At 42.1% G+C, this 9,456-nt stretch overlaps 1 pseudogene; it reads right to left on the bottom strand.

Moving 5' to 3' along the window:
* Window positions 1-459, bottom strand: part of LOC102000344 — a 1,194-nt pseudogene extending 735 nt beyond the window's left edge.
* Between the last annotated feature and the right edge of the window lie 8,997 nt (window positions 460-9,456).

Genomic DNA, 9,456 nt, shown 5'->3' on the forward strand with positions numbered 1-9,456 from the left:
TCAAGGGGGTACACAAAGCACAAGGATGTGGCCCCAGCGGCACCACCTGATGCCAGGTTCCCTGCAAAGTAGCGCCAAAACTGGGTCCTCTTGTCCACACCACCCAAAAAGATCTGCTTGTATTTATCTTTGAAGGCAAAGTTGAGAGCCTGGGTGGGGAAGTATCTAATGACATTGGCCAGGTTACCACCCCAGAAGGACAGGACTCCCTGTTCCTTGGGGATACAAACCACGCAGGCTATAATGCCCTTGTATTGCTTATCTGCCGTGATTTGCTTGCTGGCATGCTGCACCTGCAGCAGCAGCTTGACCCACTCGATGGGCGCTACCGCCGTCTTGGAGATGGCCGCGGCCACTCCACCTGCCAAGAAGTCCTTGGCGAAGGACACAGCGGCATCTGTCATGTTGAAAGAGAAAGAAAAGGCAGGGGATCGCGGAACGGGACTAGCTTGACAACCGGCTTCGACTCCCGGACTCTGGGCCATCCACATTGTTCTTTATCCAGACAGCAAGACTGTAGCTTTTCTGCAACAGATGTGGATAGTTGGAATTTGAGACCCTATGCTCCAAACCTTTTTGGATCCTTTATTGCTTTACATGAGGCTCAAACTCTCAGAGTAACCTTGAAAAAGTAATCCCATTATATAGGATTGTTCCCACGTCTCTGCAGTACAGTGGGAGTTTCACCGAACCCAGTGCTGCATTTGTGTGGTTTTCTCTCTGTTCTCTTTGCATGGGTGACCTGTGAGTTCAAAATTAATGGTTTACTTGTTCCATTAAGATTCTAGGGAAGTCTTTGTGTGACCCCTCCCCACGCAAGACCCTCAGTAGCAATGATACAGTTTGATTGCCTGTACAGTGGTATGTTTAAACTGTGATACCTGGGCATTTTGGTGACTCTGTGCCCCCTTGTCCAAAAAAATTCAGTTAAGGTGACAGATGACAAGGCAATGTGCTTCAGATAGGACCGTAGCTTCCCACTGCCTTCCCAGTATTGGGAAGGGTCTGAGTGCCTGGCAGCTGGCCAGAGGTCTCAGCTGTCACAGAGGGCTGGAAATCAGAGAAACACATTTAAAATGCAGGTGCTCGTTTCAATCTGTCTGATTAATACTGCAGTAGGCTTAACTGCTGGTGTTCAGGGCATGAGAAATTCACAAAATTTACTTCTGTTAACTTGGTTTTAATTGCTAACCCTCAGTGAGATAGGGTTTTGCTCCATTTTCTACTCTTCACGCTCACTGTGATTGCAGGAGAGCAAAGCGACCCTATTCATGATTCTATTTTTCTCGTTTCTCTTCTCCCGATTTGTCACAGCACACTGTAAATCAAAGAAAGGCCTCTAGGGGTCAGTGCAGTGTAAAAAATGGCAACACTGGGGCGTTAAGGCTGGATCCTTAAGGTACCACATCATAGCTTTGTCCCTGTTTCATTCTAATGAGGGAACTGTCCCATTGCTGCATGCTGAGTCTGGCTTCAGAAGCAATCCCCTTGATGCCCATTTCCCTTTAATATAAGTTTAAACATTTGCAATCAAAGGCAGCTCTAATTTGAAACTTAGGACCTGCAGTGATGTTTTCAAATACGATGCTTCCCCCTTTTCTGTCTGAACCTAGAAGGTTGTCCCCTCCCACGATTCTTTCAAAGCTTCATGGTTGGGTGAGGGGGAGAGGCCTGCTGTCACTTCACCTCCCTTTATCTGCCTTCCCCCTTCTATTTCTTTTAGAGAATAAAATCCTTGGTTTGAGGCTGCACCCATCCTTTTGATTGCATTATGCCCTTCAGCCTTTGTCTTTCAATTTTGAAATTTCCCTAACTTCTTTCATGATGCTATCAAAGATCAATTAAGATTGAAGCCTGGTGGGGCCAGTGTGAAGAACGTATGAAAGAGGGAGAAAAAGTCCAGCGCACACTAAGAAGGCAGGATGTCAAGATCTCTGGGCGACTATGGCAACATATTGGCTAACACATTGGGACTATCTGGAGGGCACTGTCCGCCCTCATTGTGCCCATTTTAACTGCTCCCCTTTACCCCATTTCCCCTCAGAGGTGCTCATGCCTACCAGTGGGACAACCCTCAGTAATATCACAGATGCTCCAGGGCCGGCATCCCGTTTCAGATCTCCTGGGAGTCTGGCACCCGTGCGATATTTCTTTGTGAGATGCTGCTACATTGCTGCCTCTTATTGCCCTGTTTTCTGGGCAACCCTATGCCTCTGGGAGGTCACATCTTCCATCCTCCTGGCTAACAGCCTCGTGACCTAGTCTGACATCTTAGTAGTCCTGGAATCTTGCTTTGGGGTTTTGAGCAGACACGTCAATTGATGAGAGTTGACAAGATGCCTCATGCCTCCTTTTTAGCCTAGTGCTGATTAGTTTTTTGTACTCTTGACACAAGCTAGAGTCGTCTGGGAAAAGGAATTATATCGGAGTCTGATGGCACACCTTTTTCAGGGATGTCAACTTGTTTTTATGATTTTATATATCACTGCATATAAAACAATATATCATATGCATATTTTATATATCACCTTACATATAAAATGTATGTATGTATGTATGTATGTATGTATGTATGTATGTATGTATCTATCTATCTATCTATCTATCTATCTATCTATCTATCTATCTATCTATCTATCAATCATCTATCATATTAGGGCTATTTCCTACCTAACATCTTTGACATCTCAGTAGTCAAATATGTTCAGGGCTCCACAACAGCCAGACAAGTCATTCTCATTTCACTTTCTTTGAGAACATATCCTGACACTTCCTGTCAGATATTGTGATGGTGTCCTACTGCTGCTGTTGCCCATGACGATTGGTACCAATATTTGTCCTTATCATCCTAGCTCTTTAGCACCCTGAAGCTATTGCCCTGCTCTAAAACAATAAGACTGCCAGAACGACTTCATGTCTGGGTTCCTGGATGTGACACTACCATGTTGTATTGGAAAATGATACAAAGGCCGTCATTCCCCGAGCTGTAGGCCACATCTCCTTGGTTCCAGGGCAGTTTCTTTTGCTCCTAAAGCAACATTGAAAATAAATCATCCAGTTTTCATAGGTAGCCCTTAGCTTTGTAGGTCCTTAAGACTACCTGGGGTGGAGAGCACTCTGGATGAATTAAGCCCTCATTCCTTAAAATGACTTGATTAAGACCAGCAGTTCTTAACCTGTGCTTCACAACCCACGGCACTCACTGTGTATTCCCTGTGTCAGAATGATGTGGGAGGTCCTTCTGTATATGGGTTGCTTTTATTGGTTAATGAATAAAGCTGCTTTAGCCTATGGCAGGGCAGAATATAGCCAGGCTGGAAGATATATTTATAGAGAGAGTGGGCCAAGTCAGAGACGCCATGTAGCTGCCAAAGGAGAAAGACACCCACTGGAACTTTACCAGTAGGCCAGAGACTCATGGTGATACATAGATGAATAGAAATGGGTTAATTTAAGGTGTAAAAGTTAGTTAGAAATATGCCTGAGTCATTGGCCAAACAGTTTTGTAATTAATAAAGTTTTTGTGTGATTATTTGAATCTGGGCAACTGAAAAATGAGGAAGCACTCTCTGCTTACTTCAGATATTTACATTATGATTTATAACAGGAGCAAAATTACAATTATGAAAAAGCAGCAAAAATAATTTAATGCTTGGGGATTATCACAACAGGAGAAACTGCATTAAACAGTTGTAGTATTAGGAAGGCTGAGAACCACTGATCTAGACTATTCTAAAACACTGTTGTGAGACAAGTTGGGCCCAAGGATTTTCCATTTCTTCCATCTTTCCTTTCTTCCTACTGCCCACCTGCCCTGAAAGACAGACCTAGATGCGACTTTCCAGAATGAACATGGCATCAAGTAAAATGGGATCATAATCCTTTTCTAGTTCCATAAAGATGAGCCTCAAGTTGAAGGCACATTTCTGTTATGAGAAGTAGATAAGCAAACCTGAAATGCCAATCCCTTCCTTCCACCAAAGAGTAGGATACTCATATTGTTCACAACATTTGTAGATTATGTATTATACAAAGGGAATGATAATAAAATGTATCTGAAAACTATTATCCCTGTGTCTTTCTCTAGTATTTGGAAGCATGTAGAGCATATTAATACATAGTGCCAGTATTTAACTTAAACACATAAGCGTATTATTATAGTAAACTTACTTGCATTTCCTTTAAAGAGGTTATATGGATTCAAAGAAAGTATTTAGGACTAAGAACTGTTATAGAGGGAGGAGGAACAGCCTAATATGAGAGACCCGTATTGACTCCTGAAGCCATGGTGATATTCGGACTTGTGCTGCCTCTGAGAACCGTGTCTGGGTCCATGGCCCTTCTACAGCAGGAGTCTGTGATGATGTCAGTGGATGGTGTCACAACCAAAGACCATGTGGACCTCCTTGGTCTGAGCTGCCCTTTGAGGCTATGTGTATGCCTGAATTCTGTGCTGAGCTAGATCAATCCCTTATCAGCTATCACATGATGGTTCTGGCGGTGATGTGGATGCAGGACAGAGGGTCTCATCACCTTGCTGGATGCACCACTTCGGATTCTTCCCCTTGAGTTGGTTGATCAACTCAGCTACTATCCAAACCCAGCTTTGAGCTGGCTCACCCAAACACCTACCTGTAATCTATAAACTGCTGGAACACACAACTGCTTCCAGAGGGAGATTTTATTTTATTTTATTTTATTTTATTTTATTTTATTTTTTTAATTTTCTACTTTCTTAAGTGGGGAGGTTACAAGGGTGGCGGACAGATACAGAAGGACTGGGGAGTGAGTGAGATTGGAGTACATGATGAGAAATTTACAAAGACTCAGTTAAAAAACATGGAAAAAAAAGAATGATTGTAGGTGCTTTAGTTTTATGTATAAAATGGTTATAAGAAAAAAAATTAAGAAGAAATATAGACAGGATTATTCTACAGGAATATCACACTTTGGTGTGATGTATCTCTGGAACAAGAATTCTGATACATAGACTTTTTTTCCACTTCAGGAGTTTTTTTTTTTTTTTTCTAGCTTGCAGAAGAGCTCTCTGTATTTGCAAGCAGCAATATTTTGATGCCGAGTTTCCTTTTGCTGACTGATTTCTATTGATTGGAAGCTAAATCCTGGTGAACTTGGGTGATTTGTGGTTTTAAAGGAGTTCTCTGAATCACCCGAGAGGGAAACCTTACAATAGCAACGTGAGGTACCAATATTACAGACTACTCTTTACCTATTGAGAAACTCAAGGTATAGCGCTTTATCCTACAACCCGGATAAAAAGAAGTTCTTTTTTATGCTTTTGTTTGTGCTGTGGCTTTAAATAAATCGGTGCACTGGCATTTCTAAAATTTTCTAGTAAGCACGTGTTTCTAAAAATATAGAACTAGGTCTCACAGTTTCAAAGTCACCAGCGGGCTTAGAGCTTGGGTCTCCTGGGGCTTATGTACTCCCCTAGCCTCAGTTCAAAGGGGAACTTTATATTTCTAGCACCTCAGCATTGTTCCAGGTCCATCTCAAAAGAAGGGGTGTTGGAGTCCTGCATTAATGTTGTTGAAAGTGGGAGCATGTTGCGGCTCAGTGCAGGAATGTTCCTGGACGAGATCAAAGCTAAAACCTTTGACCATTTCCCACATGGAAATATAAAGTCTAAGCCAGAAATGGCATGGTAAGTGATTTTTTTTTTTGCTCTGAACAGAGCCTCCTCAGAAAAGAGCAGAATGAGAAACCCAGCAAAGCTTCCATTCTTTATCCGTCTTTCCTTTTCATTGGTAAGGTTTGGCTATTTACCACTGTGTGCCTGGCTGCTCAAGTTGCTGCTAAGCTACACAGTGCGCACGTTCGAATCTATTTCAGCAACTTACCTTAGGTATTTGATGCTCACAGTACGATTCATGGGCCAGATTCTTATGCTTCAATTACTGGGAACTTTTAGGTACATGGAACTCCATGCTTCCCTGACCACTCAAGTCAAGATGTGCAGTTTAACGAAATTCACGTGTTGTTTAACATGACCTAGAAAAACTAGGCTTTTCTAGAGCAGACTTGGCCCTTTTCCTTATCTAGCTATTTCTGAAGTACTATTTTATTCACTATAAGTTTACCCCAAACTAGAACTATGGCTCTCTTGAGTTTAGTAACTAAACTGCATAGAAAACATGCCAGGATACTGTGGTTTCGCAACTACTACTCCGGCTTTTAAAACATAAAATATGATGTGTAGTTTGCCTTTTATTGGTCAAACATGATAAAACCCTAACTTACAAGCTATAAAGTGAGGACATTATTATTCACATTATGAAAGAGTGTCTGCTTTGCAGGAAAATTTTCTGAATAATTTCTTTAAATTGCCTTGGGGTACATTTGAAATGGAATTTGACTCACATGTTGATTCACAATCCAATTTTTGAGATCCATATAATACATAAATTGAGACATGATTGCACACATAGTAGTTTTGGGCCCGTTATTAATACATTCCCGAAAGAGCTCTTGACCATCCTCATTTATTTCTCCTATTTTATTCTAATTTCCTAAGCCTACAATCTGGAATCACCTCTTTCTATTCATCCACCAACATATATAACTCTATAGTTTCACATCACCATGAAACCAAAGACTTCATGGAGATTGGATTAACGGCGGAGATGCCTAAGGACAAAAAAAAAAAATCAAGAAAAATTACCCTTCGGCCTACAGTAACAATGGTGCTATTATGCTTGGTTTGAGCTATAACCATCATTGTAGATAGTGGAACTCTGTTAAAGAAAGTGGATCTATTCCTGCAGAACTTTTGGCAACAAAAGCACATAAGTGGTTCTGGAGTCCCCAGACAGCAGCTAGGACTGATGAACCACAGCAGAAGATCCGCTTGGTTCTCCGGCTTCTCTGAACTCTTAGGCTTCTGTTCATATGTCTCCTTGGTACATGTATTTCTTTAGCGTACACTGCCTTTTTATTGCTCCCCTATGGGTCATGGAAGGCAAGGCATTTTCTGCACTTCGTGCCTGGCTAGCGCCTCATAGGATTTTACATAAGCTTGCTGAAAGCCCTTTTAGAAAGGCCCCGGAAACTTATGTTTGAGCAAACCAGCTACAGAAGCCCAGCCAGACATGAACCTATGACCTCGTTTCACAGATGGAGCAGTTTATCTACACTGTCGTATAATCAAAAGTGTTATGCGTTTTACCTGTGAAAGTGTGGCTGCGTGGGAACATTAACAACTGAAGCACTGAGGGAGAAGAGGGAGGTGGGAGAAGAGGGAGGTCAGGGGTGAGAAGATCGAACTCTGGCTGATCCATGAGAAGGCTTTGTCACCAAGGCTGACTCTGTTTATGAAGCAAATCACTTCTTGGGCCCGTGGAAAGAAACTTGCTCTTATGACAGATACGGTTTGAAAAGTTGGCCTCCCCCCATCTGTTTTGTTCTGAAACAAGAATCAAGACCACATCTTTGTCATTAAACGACTGAAGTCCACGCGGAGTTCTCTCGGATGGTTGAAAACCTGCCAGCACAATATTACGAGGTGGGTGAACTTCTAGAGTCCTGTTTGCTGTGTAGCTAGCAGGTCGCTTCCCCCTAGGCTGTGGCTTCCTGAGGATGGAGTGCTTTGTGCTGAGCATATCTGGAGAAGGCCTTTAATTCAGAAACTCATGGAGATAGTATTAGCGCATAACGTCTGAACTCATGTATCAGGATGAAAACCACACGTATTTGTTCTAACCAGTGGTGATAAGGTAGGTCCTGTCTAAAACCTGTAATTCTTTCTCACTAAGAAAATGGGGAGTAAAAATGAAGAGAAAGGTCCACGGTCCATATTTCTGTCCAGTCAGGACACATTTTCTTCCATGACATAAAGTATGGCCATCCTTTTCAGAACTTAAACCCTTAACCCTTAGTTGTGTCTAGAGGAGTGGTTCTCAACCTGTGGGTGGCAGCCCACTTGGCAAACCTCTAGCTCCATAATAGTCACGTTATGATTCATAACAGTAGCAAAATTATAGCTATGGAGTAGCAACAAAACTCATTTCATGGTTTGGGGTCACCACAACATGAGGAACTATATTAAAGGGTCTCACATTAGGAAGGTTGAGAATCACTGCAGTAGAGATTTGCTTCTGTCATATGCTCAGCAGACAGAAAGACTAATTTTTATTTTTGTAAAGAAGACACATTTTCTTTTACGTATAGCTTTTATCCAGCACATTCTCGATGGGCTCAGTACGTCCACAGACTCTGAGAACTGTCTGCTCATGATCATTAGCCCAAGAGTAGGACACCAGCTGTTTGTTCTTAGCTCTTCCACTCCTACACCAATTGTTCTCAAAGCTTTGGACTACGGCCTTTCTTTGTTCCCATAATGCACCATTTATTTTTTCTACTGTTGACATAAATGTAGCTTTCTGATTAGCATTAGGCTGAGATGAATCCCCTGGAAGAAGGAGCCATGGATGCCTGAATGCCTCTGTTGTAATATCATTATAAAGCTCCCACTTACAGCAGCTAACTTAGTTATAAGAAGTTATAACTTCTTTTTTTAAAAAGGCCACACCTCACACCCTGGGGCTTTAAAAGTAACGTTGGTGACAAAAAGAATTTGAAAAGACATACTATAGAAGAAAATAAAGTATCATGCATTGAGCTAGCGTAGGCAATGGCCAATGAGTGCCAGATTCCTTATGAACGGGACAGAATGTGAATGGAATTTTATAACAAGCACCCCCCCCTCTTCCACCTTAGAAGTGTCTGGGTGTATAAAACTTGCTTGAACTATTCAATTTATTCTAGCTTCTAATTTTTTTAATTTTAAGAATTTACATCCATATATACATAATTCAGCACTCGAGAGGTAAAATACAAACTGGGTTGATTCCCCAGAGGCCCTTTGTGCGTAGGAGAAGACACAAGGGTAGTTTATGATTGGATATACTTTAATCTGAAATTGGAAAGGGAAAGGGAGCTTTTGACACAGACAGCTGGGTCCTTGGCCTACTTCATTCACTGTAAGGCTTTCTAGGCTTCGGGATGATGCCTTGGACACCCGATGCCTTGCCAATGGTGGTACCCCAGGGTACCTTGATGTGTAGCTATTGCAGGTGTGGCTAAAATAAGTATGAAATGTAGCTGAAGCAGCTGACATGGAATAAAGCTGCGGATCTCCAATCATTTATTGGCTGTTTTAATGCTATAAGCACACTCTTGAAGGGCATAGGAAGCAAAGGTATTGATTTTTGCTCCATTTGGGGTAGGTTAGACGTTAGTTGTATTGACAACTGCTTGTCCCCAGGGAGCTTGTTTGAAGGAATAAACACATCTCTTTTCTGGGTTAGACAGGCCTTCCTCCAGAGGGTTGCTTCTTAGAGCGAACATGGGAGGATTTCCCAGGCTCATGCTTTCCGCTGGAAAAGGTTACTACTAGTCATCCGAGGATATTACTATGATTTCTTCTGTACTACAGCA

Source organism: Microtus ochrogaster, chromosome 18, assembly GCF_000317375.1.
Source record: "Microtus ochrogaster isolate Prairie Vole_2 chromosome 18, MicOch1.0, whole genome shotgun sequence".
In the NCBI taxonomy this organism is placed as follows: Eukaryota; Metazoa; Chordata; class Mammalia; order Rodentia; family Cricetidae; genus Microtus; species Microtus ochrogaster.